The following is a 17800-nucleotide window of genomic DNA, read 5'->3' as shown; positions in this document are numbered from 1 at the left end:
TGCTGGGAGAGATTTCCCTTTCTCTTCTTTGTTCTCACAGCTCCCAGGGGCTCAGCTTTTGGATTTAGCCCCGCCTGTGCGTGTAGGTCGCCGGAGGGCGTCTGTTCTTTGCTCAGACAGGACGGGGTTAAAGGAGCCGCTGATTCGGAGGCTCTGGCTCACTCAGGCCCGGGGGTAGGGAGGGGCACGGAGTGTGGGGCGGGCCTGCGGCGGCAGAGGCCGGCGAGACGTTGCAGCCTGAGGCGCGCCTGTGCGTTCTCCCGGGGGAGTTGTCCCTGGATCCCGGGACCCTGGCAGTGGCGGGCTGCACAGGCTCCCCGGAAGGGCGTGTGGCTAGTGACCTGTGTTCGCACACAGGCCTCCCGGTGGCGGCAGCAGCGGCCCTAGCGTCTCATGTCTGTCTCTGGGCTCCGCACTTTTAGCCGCGGCTCGCGTCAAGCAGCGTTCTTAATCCCCTCTCCTCGCGCACCAGGAAACAAAGAGGGACGTAAAAGTCTCTTGCCTCTTCGGCAGTTCCAGACTTCTCCCCGGACTCTCTCCCGGCCAGCCGCGGTGCACTAACGCCCTGCAGGCTGTGTTCACGCCGCCAACCTCCGTCCTCTCCCGGCGCTCCGACAAAAGCCGGAGCCTCAGCTCCCAGTCCCGCCCGCCCCGGCGGGCGAGCAGACAAGCCTCTCGGCTGGCGAGTTCCGGTCGGCCCGATCCTCTGCGCTGGAATCTGTCCGCTTTGCCCTCCGCACCCCTGTTGCTCTGCTCTCCTCCGCGGCTCCCAAGCTCCCCCACTCCGCCTCCCGAAGCCTCCACCCGCGAAGGGGCTTCCTAGTGTGTGGACACTTTTCCTCCTTCACAGCTCTCTCCCGCTGGTGCAGGACCCGTCCCTATCCTTTTGTCTCTGTTTAGTTTTTTCTTTTGCCCTACCCAGGTACGTGGGGGGTTTCTTGCCTTTTGGGAGGTCTGAGGTCTTCTGCCAGCGTTCAGTAGATGCTCTGTAGGAGTTGTTCCACGCGTAGATGTATTTCTGGTGTATCTGTGGGGAGGAACGTGATCTCCGCGTCTTACTCTTCCGCCATCTTCTTGAATTTCATTTAGCAAAAGGCTTTACTGCCTTGCCGTAAGCTATGTGTCTCAGCTCTCATCTTGAATTTTTCTGTCCAGGCTTTTCTTTGCTGATAGTTTTTTGATTACTGATTCAATCTCCATACTAGTTATAAGTCTGTTGAGACTTTATATTTCTTGACAATTTAATCTTGAAATGGTTTATGTTTCTAGGAATTTATCCACCACTTTTAGGTTTTCCAGTTTGTTGTCATATAATTGTTCATAGTAATCTCTTATGATTCTTTTTATTTCTGTGGGATCAGTTGTAATGTCTCTGCTGTCATTTCTGATTTTATTTGAGTTTTCTCTCTTTTTCATCTCAATAGATGTAGAAAAAAAACATCTGATAAAATTCATCACCCTTTCATTATTAAAAACTCAACAAAGCAGGATAAGAAGGACATTACCTCAACACAATAAAGACCATGTATGAAAAGCCCACAACAACATCATACTCAATGGTGAAAACTAAAAGCTTTTCCTCCAAAGTAAGGAACAAAGCAAGAATACTAACTTTCACCACCACTTCTATTCAAATAGTACTGCAAGTCTTAGAGCAATTATCAAAAAAAAAAAAAAAAAAGGCATCCAAATCAGAAAAGAAGAAGTAAAATTATCCCTGCTTTCAGATGACATAATCCTATACATAGAAAACCCTAAAAGCTCCATTAAAAAACTGTTAGAACTAATCAATGGATTCAGTAAATTTGCATGATAAAAAAATCAACATTCAAAAATCACTTGCATTTTGTATATTTGAAAAGGAAATTAGGAAAATAATCCCATTTACAATAGCACCAAAAGAACAAACTACTTCAGAATAAACTTAACTAAGGAGGTTGAAAACTTATATACTGAAACCTACAAAACACTGATGAAAGAAATAAGACATAAACAATTTGAAAGATATCCCATGTTCATGGATTGGAAGACAATAATGTTTAAATGTTCTACTACCCAAAACAATCTACAGACTCAATAAAATGCCTATCAAAATACCAATGGCATTTTTTTTTACAGAAATAGAAAAACAATTCTACAATTCAATGGAACCACAAAAGATCCTGAATAGCCAAATAAATCTGATAAAGGATAATGAAGCTGGAGGCATCATGCTTTCTTATTTCAAAATATATTACAAAGGCTACCATAATCAAAACATTATGGTACTGGCATAAAGGCAGATATATAGACCAATGGAACAGAATAGAGCCCAGAAAAAACCCATACATATATGGTCAATTGATTTTTGAGAAAGGTTCCAAGAATACACAATTGGGAAAGGATAATCTCTTCAATAAATGATGTTGGGAAAACTGAATGTACACGTGTAAAAGAATGAAACTGAACCCTTATCTTACACCATACACAAGAAAACAAATCAACCTAGATTAAAGACTTTAACCTAAGGCCCCAAACCGCAAAACTCCTAGGAGAAAACATTGGGTAAAAGCTTCATGACATTTGTCTTGGCAATGATTTCAGAGCTATGACACCAAAAATCCGGGTCACAAAAACAAATATAAACAAGTGGACTAGATCAAACCATGAAGCCTCCACACAATAAAGAAAAAAAATCAACAGAGTGAAAAGGCAACTTACAGAATGGGAGAAAATATTTGCAAATTATATATCTGATAAGGGGTCAGTCTCCAAAATATGTAAGAAACTCCCACAACTCAAGAGTGAAAGAACCAATAGCCCAATTTAAAAGTGGCCAAAGGAGGGCTTCCCTGGTGGCACAGTGGTTGAGAGTCCGCCTGCCAATGCAGGGGACACGGGTTCGTGCCCCGGTCCGGGAAGATCCCACATGCCGCGGAGTGGCTGGGCCTGTGAGCCATGGCCGCTGAGCCTCCGCATCTGGAGCCTGTGCTCTGCAATGGGAGAGGCCACAACAGTGAGAGGCCTGCGTACCGCAAAAAAAAAAAAAAAAAAAAGAGCAAAGGAATGGAATAGACATTTCTCCAAAGAAAACATATAAAAATGATCAAGTACATTAAAAAATGCTCAATATTATTGATCATAAGGGAAATACAAATCAAAACATGAGATATCGTCTCACATCAGTCATATCAATAGAATTTTTTTTGTATCCTAGAACAAGTTACCCATTTGTTTGCAAATTACCATCCCCCAGAGGAAAATTTAACAAGGCTAGTGCACATTTAGGTGGGGCACTCAATTTGTGTACAGGCATTTATTGAGGGTCTAATGTTTGTCAGACTTCATGCTAGGTGGACCAATTTGCTGGTCAGTAACAGAGATTCTCAGTGTAGACTTCTCTCTTGTGCTGCAGACTTGGAACTCACTTCCTCTGGTGCATCTGTACCTAGATGTCCCACAGGCACTTCAAATTCAACATGTCTAAAATCAAATCCTTCATCTTATTCTTCCTCTCTAATGTTCTTAGTTTCCCAACCAAGTAGCAGATTTCTTTCTTTTCATACCTCCTGTTACCTTGGCAATGCTCACTAATGAGTGCATTAAATGTATATATTAATATCAGAGGTAATGATATTACTATGGTATTTAATATTCCCATCCAGGAATAGCATATGCTGCTTCATATAAATTATATAATAATTATAGGGTTTTTTTCTTACAGGTCCTGTACATTTTTGTTAGAATTTGACCTAGGTACACTTTAGAAATCTGCTACCAATGTAAAGAGACTTTTTTCTTTTTTAATTTCTGTTTTGTTATTCTGAAAATAAAAACTACAGAATTTTGACATTCATGTCTTAACCTAAATGGCATCTCCTTCCTGAGCCTTCCATGATCACCACATTTGAGGGAACCCCTATTATCCAATCTCTGTTTATATACATATATGCTCAATTTTACAGCCCTGCTTTATTTTCATCAGTGTTCACTATCTGAAATTTTATTAATTAAAAATTGTTTATTATCTATTTCCCTTCCTTCAGAATATAAGCTCCATGGAAACTTCTATTCATCTCTGTATTTCTATTATCCAAAATAACACCCAGCATAAAATAACTGTTCACAAATATTTGCTGAATGAAAAAATGAATGAATTTGTGCATATTTATCATATATAACTGTTTTATGTGATTCTATTATCATTCAAGTAAGATTTTTGTTCTTTTATTTTGACTAGAATTTTTGTTTTGCTCTAGGTATATAATCATAGCATCTGAAAACATATATTGCCTTTCATTTTATTTTATACAGATTATTTAGCTTAATTTTCCTCCAGGCTTTATTAGCTAGAAACATCAAAACTATGGACTGTAAGTGTAATGCAGGAGATTCCTATCTTATTTCTGCTTTTAATGGAAGTAGCTTATTTCACTATTCATGCGAACATTCATTGCTAATGTTTGCAAATTGTCAGCCTGTGAGCTAATTTACTTAACATTTTTATTAGAAAATGTTGCTAGATTATTTCAAGTAACTTTTCAGTAACTATTGATATAATTTTATGGTTATTCTCTTTTATGTAAGGTATTATGTTTATAGCTTTTTCTGATGGTAAACCATGATTGTATTCTTGGAATAAATTCTCTTAGTTTGATATGTTATGGTTTAATATGCTGTTGGATTTCCTTTGAACACATTTTGTTCAGAATTGTTGCACCTGTATTAGTAGCTTAAACTGAACTGCAGTTTTTCTTCTTTGTACTATCTCTGTTAGGTTTTTTTTTTTTTTTTTTTGCGGTACGCGGGCCTCTCACTGTTGTAACCACTGCGCCACCAGGGAAGCCCCTCTATTAGGTTTTGATTGTACAGTTATACTATCATCACAAAATGAATTGGGGAGTTCTTCATCAATTTTTCTGTAGGCCTGGAATAGAATAATATTGAAATTATTTGTTCTTTAAGGTTTAAAGAGAAGTCAATGTACAGTTTTACGTAATCTCTGTGTTTACCGTCCAAGGATATACCATGGAGTTTTTAAAATCTTAGATGTCATTGATGGTAAGAAGCCCCATTATTTCATAAACAACTAAGAAAAGAAAAAAATTGTCTAATTATGTTAAGCTTTATTATCATATATAGTTTTTATTTTACAGTTGTTGAAATAACTATTTTAGCAACTCAGGAAGAACTTTTATCATATGTGAATCTGTCGCAAGGAGGGAGTGAGGATATTCTCAGAGGCTGTCCCACCCCACTTTCAGGGTCAAATTTCCATTTTTTAGCACCCCCAAACTGGACTTATGTACCTAAAAGGGAAAGTGGCAGGAGTACTGCTCATCTTTCCTCACACACAGCTTCTGTGGGAAAAGGGGAGGAAACAGTGATAGTATGGAAGGTCAGCAGAGGAGTGTGTTGGCTTATACCCCAGGAGTGTTTTCACGCTCAGAAGTGAGGGAGCCGTCTTCAAGCATCTGGACAGATCTGAAGTACGTTTACCCCTCAGGACATACGGTCTGTGTTTGGTGAGCTAAGTGTGAGTCCTCTTCCCTCTCCTCACCCTTAAGGCGCTTTGCGTCTTCTCTCCTCCTTGCATCCTCAGCTTCCTCCCCAAAGCCAGGCCAGAGTCTGTCAAATGAAACAACAGAGAGCTCTTAAGAAAACAGACCTCACAGAGAAAGGAGTGTGGTAATTCACCAAAGTACAAGAAATTCTGGCCCCATGTAAACCATGAGTTCACACTAATACTTCAAATACCAGTCTTACACTATGAGCTTCCTAACTTTCACCCTTTCCATCCTTCTGTCATTATCCTCAATCCGTTCACTTATTTTCTTTCTCTCTCTGCATGTAATCAGTCTCCTGAAACCACTGGGTTTCTGCCTCAGTGGTAGCCTCCTCACTTGGTCCAAACCCCACCTCTCCACTGTCCTGCTTGACCATCTTCTCACAGGGCCCTGAATCCCTCTTACTCAGTTGTCTGCTGGACAGGCCTCGGCCCCTGATGGGCCACTGCTTTGCTTCTTGCTCAGCCTAGGAGAACATTTATCATCCAAACTCTATGACACCAGAGAACCAAGATGAGGGCCAGCTCATCTTAATGTTGTTTTAAGATTAAATAACATGATTTTTTTTTTAAAAAAAAGACTTATTCTCAAGATTTTATCTGTTGCTTCAGATATTAGAAGTTGTGATTTACCCTGTAATTTAATGCCTATTCTATTTTATTACTACAATTTCTACAATGTGATTTTATATATATACACACACATACATGTATATTTAAGATTTTAGCTAAAATTTATTTTATTGTGCCAATTAAGTTGGAAATCAGAATTTTTTTCTCAATTTGTTCTTTAAATACCACTTAGTAAATCACCTTTCCTATCTTGTTTTAGTAAGTATATTTAGCTTTTATAAAGTTATTATATAGGATTGGTTCTATATATGGAATTTTTCTTCTGTTGCATGTGTCTATATTTCTTTTTTTTTTTTTTTTTTTTTTTTGCGGTACGCAGGCCTCTCACTGCTGTGGCCTCTCCCCTTGTGGAGCACAGGCTCCGGACACGCAGGCTCAGCGGCCATGGCTCACGGGCCCAGCCGCTCCGCGGCATGGATCTTCCCGCACCAGGGCACGAACCTGCATCCCCTGCATCGGCAGGTGGACTCCCAACCACTGTGCCACCAGGGAAGCCCTATATTTCTATTTTTATGCTGTTATCACATCTTGGTTTATTGTCTTTTTATCTTACCTTTTATTCTTTGGCATTTCTTTTTCTAAATGTACTTTTACAATTATTTGTTAAATTAAAAAAATCCTACTGTGATACTAATATGAAATTGGTATACTAATGAAGTAATTTGAATTAAAATAAATATTATAATAATCATTTTCCCCATTCAGAAACACGGTTCTCTCTCCATTTGTTCAGATGGTCTTATAAATAGTATAATACGAGACTATAGTTTTCCTCCTAAAGTTTACAGGTCTCTCTCTTTGAGTTGATTCCTAAGTATTTTATATTTTCTTTCTTTGTTGATTTTTGTTGAAAATGGAATCTCTTTTCTGTGTTTCTTTCCCAGTGAAGTTCTAACATCATCTCTGATTGACAAGGAATCTATTTCCTAAAGAAAAAGCAGCTTCTGGGCACAAGCCCCGGGCAGTGTCTGGGATATAAATAGCAAGGCCCAGGAGAAAACCCAGAGGGCCCACTGCAGCTCTGAGCTGAGTCTTTGCACCTTAGTATTCAGGACTCTAATCACCAAGTCCAGGTTTCACCTTTTACTCTTTGCAAGTAGTTTGCTGCTGACATGCAGCAACTCCTCTTATGAGGAATGTCAAGGGTTGGGTACTTCCCAGTCCTTTCAGCATGCCCATAGCTGGGTGGCAGTGGTGACATTTTCCTCCTTAGCCTAGGACACTCTCATGTAAACTATGTGGCTGAAAAGAAGTTAAATGATGGGCTGTGAAGAGTAGAGCTCTAAAATAAAGCCTCCAGGAGCTACTTACACACTCAGCCCACCCTCCAGTTCCTCTCCTCCCATTTTACCTGCTCTTCTGTGATTGCTACCTTGAAGGTCAGGGTTCACAGGTTTCATCCAGTTCTCAGCCCCTGAACTCCTAACACTGTGCCATGCATAGAGGAAATGCTCCCTATAGGCTGGGCACAATGAAATACATAGACGCAGGGAGGATCAGATATGGCTGTTCTCTCTGGGTCTTCTGAAATCCCAGATCTTATTTTGTCACTTTCCTTATTAAAAATCTCGTATTTCCTGTGTCTTCATTATAAAATTTCAGGTTTCTTGGCTTAACAATCAGCCCACATACTGTCTTTCCCCACTGTGCCTGTCTAGGTGTCTTAGCTCATACTGTCATAACAAAATCCCATTGACTAGGTGGCTTAAACAACAAACATTTATTTCTCACAGTTCTGGAGGCTAAGAAGTCCAAGATCAAGGCACCACAGTGTAGGTTTCATTCTTAGGCCTCTTCTCTTGCCTTGTAGGTGACAGCCATATCACTGTGTATCAGATGATCTCTTCTTTGTGGAGAGAGCAAGAAGGAGAAAGAGAATGAGTATCAGCTCCCCGGGGTTTCTTCTCATAAGGGAACTAATCCCTTCTTGAGGGCCCCACCCTCATGACCTCATTTAACCTTAATTACCTTGCAAAGGCCCCATTTCCAAATACCATCACATTGGAGGTTAGAGTTTAACATATGGGTTTTGGGGGACACAAACATTTTGTTCATAACACCAGGTATCCAGGCTAACTGACATCAGCATGCTTCTGCACCAGCTTCTGTATTTTTTTATGTTCATGACTTTGTCAAGACAGTCCGTCTCCCTGAGAGCAATTACTTCAGTCTGCATAGCAATGACAGGCCACGAAGTGGTTGAGTTTGGGAACACAGTAAATATGCAGAAGCCAAGAAGTCAGGGACTTGCAAACAGAGACCAGTTTGAGTCTGTAAGGTTGTGTTTTTATTTCCCCCATGCTGCTTAGGACAAAGTCTCGGATGTAGAGAAAGAGCTGGTTCTTCCCTAGAGCTGTGATAATTAATGTCCTGTCTACTAATTACAGAATGAGGGCTTAGCTGGCCTCCCTCTCAGTAAGATTACCTGACAGCCTTCCAAGACTCCTCTAGCATCACCAAACTGAGGTCCACACAGTCCTGTAACTGAGGGCAAACCATGCAAGGCAGGCTTGTACCTGATGTTTTTTCGCAGGATGCCCACTCTTGGATAACCAACTCCTCCACAAAAAGGACTGTGTCTTTCTCTTTAATATCCAGTTACAGTGAAAAAAGCATAGACTTTGATCTCAGACAGTTCAAACCCCCAACTCCAGTAATCAAATCAGTACAATATTTGACAAATTAATTTATTCCTCTATGTCCCACTACTATCTTCTGTAAAACAGGAAAATTATATCTAACAAAAGAAGTAATTTATTTTAAGCATTTGGTCCATAGCAACAAATCCATGGCATGGGAAAATGATTGGGAACTTCTTAATCCCTTTCTTTTCATCATTCTCACATTGTCTTGTAGAAAGTAGTAAATTTTGGTTGAACGATGAGCAGTGGAATTAGGGCAGGGGATAGGAATATAACAAGAAATAATTGAGACTCCAAGATCACAGTTGCTGAAAAATACCTTTATTTTTTTCTACCCACATATTTTGGGTACAAGTTAGTTTCTCTCCTGGCTAGAAAGCAACATCTAAGAGGCTGTGTATCCCTTCTCTTCATTTTAAAGGGAGGGAACATTTGAATGTAAGCTAGATAATTCTGTTCCCGCTCTCCCCTTCACAATTTCAAAGGCTCCAAAGGAACTTGTCAGTGAGACCTCATGACAGTGACTGGGCTTGTTTCATGTTTCAGAAATGAAGAGATGCTGAAAGAAATGCAAGCAGTGTTTGTGGAGCACGTGTTATTATGTTGCTTGCTCTGTTCTAGGCATGGGGAGTAAAAGATAAGATGACTCCTGCTCTGTAGAATCTCACAGTTTGCAGTGAGACAGTTAAAAATATGAAATAAATACAAAATAATGTGCAATGTGCTGTGACAGAGATACATATAAAGTTCGGGGGCAGCAGAGAGAAGAGGGTTATAACTGCCTGGGGCTAGGAAGATCAGAAGAAGACATCTCAGGAGAGATCTCCTTTGAGATAAGCCTGGCAGGATGAAGGGAAACTTATTAGAGTCAAAGGTATAGCTTGGGCAAAGGCACAAAGGTTTCCTCTCATTTGAGAGGGTTGAGGGATTACGAAGAGGTAGGAGGAGGAGGGAGGATTTTTTTTAAAAGTAATGCTAACCCAACCAGCTGTTATTGACCAAAGAATGTTCCATAGTCATTACAAAGGTGCTACTAAGAGCAGCTTTCAAACCTTCTGCCTGCTTTCAGCTTTCTGGCTCTCCATGTCTTCTTAGGCTTCAGCTCTTTGGAACAAAGCAGAGATTGTATCGTCTCATGAGCTCTTTAAAATGGGCCTTTCTAAAAGTGATTATATGCCAGTCAAAGGCCATGACAAATATCAGTGTTTCCATCAAGAAACTCACTGTGAGACCTTGAACTAGTCATTCAGCCTCTGATCTTCCAGACCCATGAGAAAAACTGAGTAAGCAAGGTGAGATGATTGCCAAGTCCTTTCAAAGTCTAAGATTCCATATGAATCCATATGGAAAGTGTATTAGCGTGGGGGGAGCTCCATGAATTTGGACTAATTGAAGAGAGAAGATTTTGAATTAGTGAAAACCCCAGGGAGAACACTTTTAATGAAGTATTATTGCTTTCAAGTACTCCAAGGAATTCCAAGAAGGCTAAACATGTAAGCAAGTGCTTTCATCAGTAGAATAAGCCTGATTTTGAAACTCAGTTATTTGTACACTGAAAAGTTGTTTGAATCTGCTTGGAATATGCTGGATTCCTCAAATAAATCTCTAACAACAGCAACAAAGAAAAATTCATTGGCTGAGCAAACTCCATTTTTAGAAAAGATCCAAAGAACAGTCCTTTTCCTAAATATTGTGGTTTTTAAAATGAACAGGCGATTGTTGGATAGTCAGAGGCAATTTTAGAAAGTCTCCCCCAAGAAGTACAGAACAACTGGTAGACTTAGTGTCTTGTGAAGAAGGAAGGGTTCTTGAAGACTCATGCTCTCTAAAGATAGAGATAGGACTCAGCTGCTCTCAACACTCTCTGAATTAGCAGTGCACGTGACTGACTGTCCTTCAGGAACTATTGGTGAGCCCTGCCGATTAAGGAGATGGAGCAATGGTTGCATTTTCTGCTGAATACCATACCAGAAAGGATCAAGAGACTATCTGAGGGAAAAGTACAAGGATGGGCATTGAATTACAAGCAGCAGTTGTGGGTTCTAGTCCTGATTCTGCCACATGTTTACTTCAAGTCCTTGACAATTTCTCTCCCTTACTGGGCCTCAGTCTTCTCAAATACATGATGGAAGAAGTGGGCTCCCAACACTGCACTGATTCTAATAGCTTGTGGTCAGGAGGCTCAAGCAAAATTGCACCGGATTCATTCTTGCTGTTCAATTCCCAGTGGTAAATGTATTTGGCTAGTCTATGAGGGAATCATATAGAATAATTCAGCCATATCCCTGAAGTCGATATTTCTGATAATAGAGATTTTCATGACCTGTCCGATGTCACACTGCAGGTTGTGGCCAAAGCAGAAATCCTATTAACGTTGCTCAGTCATCTACCGAGTAGCCTGCTTAGGGATGTCAGGGTGATTAACTGGATCCCACGGAAACCACAACAGATGAGGAACAGCTTGCACAAGGTAGATAGATGAACAAATAAATTTGGCCCAGTTTCTTTAGCTCTTAACTTTTTCTTCTCCTAGTTTTTTTGTTTGTTTGTTTGTTTTTCTTTTAGCGGTACGCGGGCCTCTCACTGTTGTGACCTCTCCCGCTGCGGAGCACAGGCTCCGGACGCGCAGGCTCAGTGGCCATGGCTCACAGGCCCAGCCACTCCATGGCATGTGGGATCCTCCCGGACCGGGACACGAACCCGCGTCCCCCGCATCAGCAGACAGACTCCCAATCACCGCGCCACCAGGGAAGCCCTCTTCTCCTAGTTTTGTTCTGAACTTTTGATCTCTGTGGTCTCAACTTAAACCTAGCTTCAATTTAGGCTCAGTTACAGAAGTTCTCTAGAAACAGCAATGATGCCTTGTTGGTATGACTGTCCACAGCTCCAATGACCAAATATTTGCTTCCTGAGTCTTACCCAGCCTGCTCCCTGAAAGCTGTTGGCAGAAATGTGTACTATCCCTGATGGATGAAGAACAGAGAGAGCTCTTATCTCATCAGTTTGTAGGAGTGGTGAGCTCTTGGGGGTTATACATCTTGCATGTTGTCAATTTGATTTCTCCCTCAAAAGCGGCAAATCAGCAGGAACGAGGGAAAGCCAGGCTATGTCCTCCTGTCAAAGAAGAACACAGAGAAAACACAGAAACCTTAGTTATAAAAATACAGCCTACAGAGCTAAGTCAGTTTCAAAGTTCTGGAGCTGCATTTATGTTGAATAAAAATAATGCAGTAACAACCCCTGCCCCAACTCAAACAGCAAGTCAAAAATATAGAATGGGGAGTTGGCAATAACTGTGAAAAGAGAGAAGTGTATATAGAGAGACTGAGATGAAAAAATTGATGGAAGTTGGAACTAAATGAGGATGACACGTGAGGATATCAATGAAGATAGTAGTCAACTTCACAATTCCTAAAGTAAACATGCATTTAGTCATTCTTTAGTCATACATTTATTACATGCCCACTGTGAGCCAGGCCTTCATTTTCTAGCTCTGTGTAAAATGGATCAGTTCACAAGATAGATAAGGTCTTCACTTTTGACCTAGTGGTGGATTGAAGATAGCTATTAAGTCCATAAACAAATCAACAAGATAATTTCTGGTCATGAAAAATGCAATGATATGGCTAAAATCATTACACTGACAACACCACATGCTGGCGAGGATTTGGAGCAGCAGGAACGCTCGCTCATGGCTGGTGGGGATGCAGAACGGTGCAGCCACTGTGCAAGACAGTTTGGTGGTTTCTTAGAGGGCTAAACATAGTCTTAGCATATGACCCGGCAATACTACTACTAGGTGTTTACTCAAATGAGGTGGAAACACGTGTCCACAGAAAAACCTGAACACAAATGTTTATAGCAGCGTTATTCATAATTGCTAAAAATTGGAAGCAACCAAGATGTCTGTCAATAGACGAACGGATAAACAAATTCTGTAGCATTTATATAATGCGATATTATTCAGAAATAGAAGGAAAAGAACTACCAAGTTACGAAAAGGCATGGAATAGCCTTTAAATGCATATTGCAAAGAGAAAGAAGCCAATATGAAAAAGCTACATACTGTATTGCTTCAACTATATGACATTCTGAAAAGATAAAATTACAGAGATACTAGAAATATCAGGGGTTACCAAGGGTTCTAGTGGAAGGAGAGATGAACAGGTGGAACACGAAGGATTTTAAGGGTAGTGAAACCATTCTACATGATACTGTAATGGTGGATATATGGCATTATGCGTTTGTCATAAAATATATATCGATATTATTTCATCAGTTTTAAGAAAAATACCACACTATATAAGATATTAATAATAGGAGAGACTGTGCAGGGGGCAGAGGATTTAGTATATGGGAATACTCTCTATTCCTGTCAGACTCTATGGAGTATAGGAGTACTCTCTATCTCTGCTTAAGTTTTCTGTAATCTCGAAACTGCTCTAAAAAATGAAGTCTATAAAGAAAAATTTTTTAATACAATGATAAAGAATCAGAATGATAGGATAATGAATGCCCTAGGCTAGAGGCAGGAGGGAATCTACTCTCCACTAGGTCTTCACAGAAGTCTCTCAGAAAAATTGACCTTTCAGCTGACTGATGAGAGGAGCGTTCCAGACAGTGGGAAGAGCAAATATAAGGGCCCTAATGAGGGATCAGATCCACTTCCTTTATATTATTTTGTTCATAAACTTTGCGAGGTAAGCCAATCAGGGATTTTCTATTTTTATGTTTAACAAAAGGATTTAAGCCAGCTATTAGAACTCGGAGAGCTAATTCTAGGCCTCTGATGCCCAGAAATGTGCTCTTCCCACTAGATCCCAGTTCCTTCTGGTACTTCATCAAAATCCACACTCTTAAGAATGAAACAAAACAAAAGCCAAGTTGTCCTCACCAAGGCACCTTTCATCCTGTGCACCTGTGTCTTCTAAAGCGGTGTTTTTCCAACTTTGGTCTCCATCAGAATCATCTGAAGAACTTGGTAAAAAAGCCCAGGCTCTCGTCTACTTCTGTTTAACTGCCCCGGCTGACTGTGCTCCATGTCAAAGTTTGGGAAATGATGCTCTAAAGCAGAGCTCCTCAAAGTTTTATGTGCATGTGAGTCACAGGGGGTTTGGGGAGTAGGGGCTCTTGTTAAAGACAGCTTTGGTTCAGTAGGTCTACAGGTGGCCCGGGATTCTGTGTTTCCAACAAGCTCTCAGGTGGTGTGGGTGCTGTCGATCCATGGAGCATATACTTCGGTTGGCAAAGGGTCTAAACACAGGCCTATGACCGGTGGAAATGTGGGATGCCAGAAAGAATAAGTGACCTCCATTAGGTCTGGCAGCATTTCCTACTCAAAAGGAAAGAGCCCATTTTCCTTTTCAGTTACTCTGCTGTGCCCTGTGATAGTTTAGATATTCAAAGCAGAATAAGATTTTTCATCAAGTTCTGCTAGAGAGACGTGGTAGCACCTGTTGCTGTGCATCCAGACAAGGAAATTAAAGCAGTGGCAGGTGCTTCGCGTAGTCATTCCTGTTCCTTCCACCAAAGCACCCTGCAAGAAACCGAAAGCCATTTGAGGAAAAAGTGGTGAATTTCTTTCCCGAATTATAATAATTTCATTCATTCAATGCATATTTTTGTGCCAGACACAGCGTCACGGGATTTGGAGGCATTTTATCACAAACATTAACCAACTTATTATACACAGCCTTTTACTTCGATTTTTCATAACTAATAAGGACCTACTGGTATAGCACGGGGAACTTTACTCAATACTCTGTAATGACCTATGTGGGAAAAGAATCTTTAAAAAGAGTGGATATATGTATAATTGATTCACTTTGCTGTACAGCAGAAACTAACACAACATGGTAAATCAACTACACTCCAATAAAAGTTTTAAAAAATGAAACTGAGGCAAAGAAAGGCATGTAACTAGTTGTTGTAGAGCTCAGTTTCAACATGTGTGTACAATAAAATCCACGCTTTCAACTTCTCTAACATGCGCCAGATTACAAAAGCTTCTTTGCACAAAGGCTGGGCATTCAGACATGCCATTGAATGAGGTACAGGTGACATTGATCGTAGTGGTTCTGGAATCATTTAACGATGCTTATTAGTGAATAATGCATGGTTTAAATATTGATGATGATGAGTCTTTGAACTTTAATAAGAGTTTCTGAAAGCACCTTAAAGTCTCGGCAATATCTGTGATTTTTATAGGGAAGGAAAGCCAGTGTGCAGTAGAGGAGGGAATATTTAGCTAGGAGTCAGGAGAAAAGATTCTTATCCTGTCTCTGACCCTGATTTGATGATTTTGAACAAGTCATTTTCCCATCCTCAGCCCCAGTTTCTGAATCAGTAAAATAATGGATTGGATCAGGTCATTTCAGTGGTATTTTGCAGCTTCATCCCTGAATGTAAAACGTCTACTTCACTACTGCTGAATGAAAATGAAGACGTGATCAATAGACTTATGAATTTATTACACAGTAGAAATCTGCACACCCAAATGTCATGACCTTGAACAGGTTTGCAGCCACTTGGTAGCAGAACAGGGACGAGGGCCCAGGTATCCTCAGTCTTAGTGCCGTGTCTCTCCCCACACCATGCCCTTGCAAGGTGGTCACTTATCATGGGAAATAAGGGGAGAGAATGGATGAGCGTCGACTCTGGTGACAGTGTCACTTGTCCCCTCTGTGCTTCGGTTTTTCCATCTGACAAATGGAAATAATGATAACACAAGTGGTGTAGGGTTGTGAGAAGTAATGGGCTAGTACATGGAAGGCATTTAGCACACCACCCGGGGAAGGTTCATGCTCAGTAAGTATTAGCTATTATTATCCCAAGTTTACAGATGAGACAACTGAGCCTCAGAGGGGGGCTGTGAGTCCAGTAACTTTCAGCCAAGTAAATAGGAGCTTTTTCTTTACAGAACCTTCTACCCAGTTATAGAAGAAGGGTGCGTGAAGAAAGCATACAGTTTGGAGGCAGAAGACCCAGGTATGAATCCTTTTTCTGCTCTATCCTAAGCTTGTAACATTGAACACGTTATTTCAGCGCTCTGATCCTTTTTGATTCATGTATGAAAAGAGTTAACAGTGATATCTATTCTACAAGTTGGCTATGAGGATCAAACTATAAGGTTCTGTTACAGTGTCAGTTATTGTTATCATTACTATTAGCAGTCTAACTGGCTTACAGAGTCGAGTCGGGCTTGGTGAAATGCGGATGTCCCCTTGACCTGGTGGCCATGGAGGTAACTCAGTAGAATGCCCATGCCAGTGCCGCCGGGTACAGAAGGTCCAAAGTCACCCAGAACAGTCCCTAGTTTGAGAGTGATCTTCAAAGCACAGGGAGAGGACAGCTCTGTTAGGCAGGGAGAGGGCGTCACACAGACAGACAAGTTATAAGAGATCTTTCTGCTGCTTTAAAGTAGCTCAAACCACCCAGCCTTGATGAAAGACATCTGAGGCCTGTGTGGTGGGGCTGCTGAATTCCTGGGGTAGATCCTTGAAGATCTACAGACAATAGCGGGGCCTCCAGTTAGTTCTCTATGATACAGAGTGATTTTTTAATGTAGATTTGCCCAAGCACCTCTTCGTGGAGCACTTCAGTGGCATGCAGTGGTTCAGAGGATGAAGACAAAGCTCTTTCACGAGGAGTACATGACTGACTCTTCCTGCATGGTCGAGGCCCTGTCTTCCTCTCCCCCAGATCTGGCACCTAGTTTCCCTCACACCACCCCTCCAGCCAGTTTGTCTTAGCACTTCCTTCATCACGGCGCCTTGCACGTTCTTTTTCCCCTGAAATATTCCTCTCCTCTCCTCCCTCCTTCCTGGTTCACTCCTGCATAACCTTGACACCTCAGGTGAATCATGACTTTGTCACTAAATGTTACTTTTTTCTGAGTTATAGAATTGTGGATGATGTGTAGCTTTCTTATTTTTACTGCAGCATATTTATTTTTAAAAATAAATGATACATTCATTTGTTTATTCAATCTTATGCAGTAAATATCTGTTGCACACCTGCTATGTGACGGCATCATTCTAAAGAGTCAGTATAGCCAGGGACAAAACAAATACTTGTTTTTGAGGCACTTATATCCTAATGGAAGAAACAGACAACAAACAGTTAAAGTAACTAAAATACCAGGTAGTGGGAATCTAGAATATAAATTAAACAAGAAACTCATTATTCAAACCAGAAGAGAAAGGCCACTGAATATAACACATTTAAAAGGTGGTCATACAAGACAGTTTACTTGAATTAAGAGTTTTTAAGCAGCAGTTGAAAGATCTGAAAAGGTTTATCTTGCCAAAGAAGTAAGAAATACTAACACATATCTGAAGAGTCATCATTTGAAGTAGTAGAACTTGGCAAACCCAAACAGCAGATTTCCAATCATGGGCTCCAAGTTGCAGGGAGACAATGTTTGGCTCACTGTTTAGAATAACACAGTAATTACAACTGTTGGAATATGGAATATTCCTCTTTGGCAATGGGAGGACTTCTTAGTCATAAATGGAATCACCATTTTGGGGCAAAGTGGTACAAGAACTCACATGTCTTTTGGACACTGTCTTGGGTAGTGCCACACTTATTTCCATAAGAGTCTGTCCTTCTATCAGGTAACTCCACATCCTGTCACATAAAACTTCATGGACATGATGATGGGGGAAAGATTTTGATAAGATGTCTATAATTATGTACAACTGTATCTAGGCAAGTATTATCCTGTAAGTGTTGTGCATACACCTAGGATTTATGTGTATTTCTTTTAGAATTAACAGAGAGACAAATATGTATTTTTCTGTTTTAAATTGAGTTAAAGTAAAAATCTCACCCGTAGCTGAATTGCTTGTTCATTCCCTATTAATTAAGGGAGTGTAGAATTACTCTGATTTTCTCCAGTAATTCAATGATTTAGGGTTTGCTAAGCATTTTTTCCTTTAAACTGTAGGTTTCAAGGGAAAGCTTGTTTTCAATCATG

Source organism: Grampus griseus (assembly GCF_964374135.1).
Source record: "Grampus griseus genome assembly, chromosome: 15".
Lineage (NCBI taxonomy): Eukaryota > Metazoa > Chordata > Mammalia > Artiodactyla > Delphinidae > Grampus > Grampus griseus.
This window is presented reverse-complemented; position numbering follows the sequence as displayed.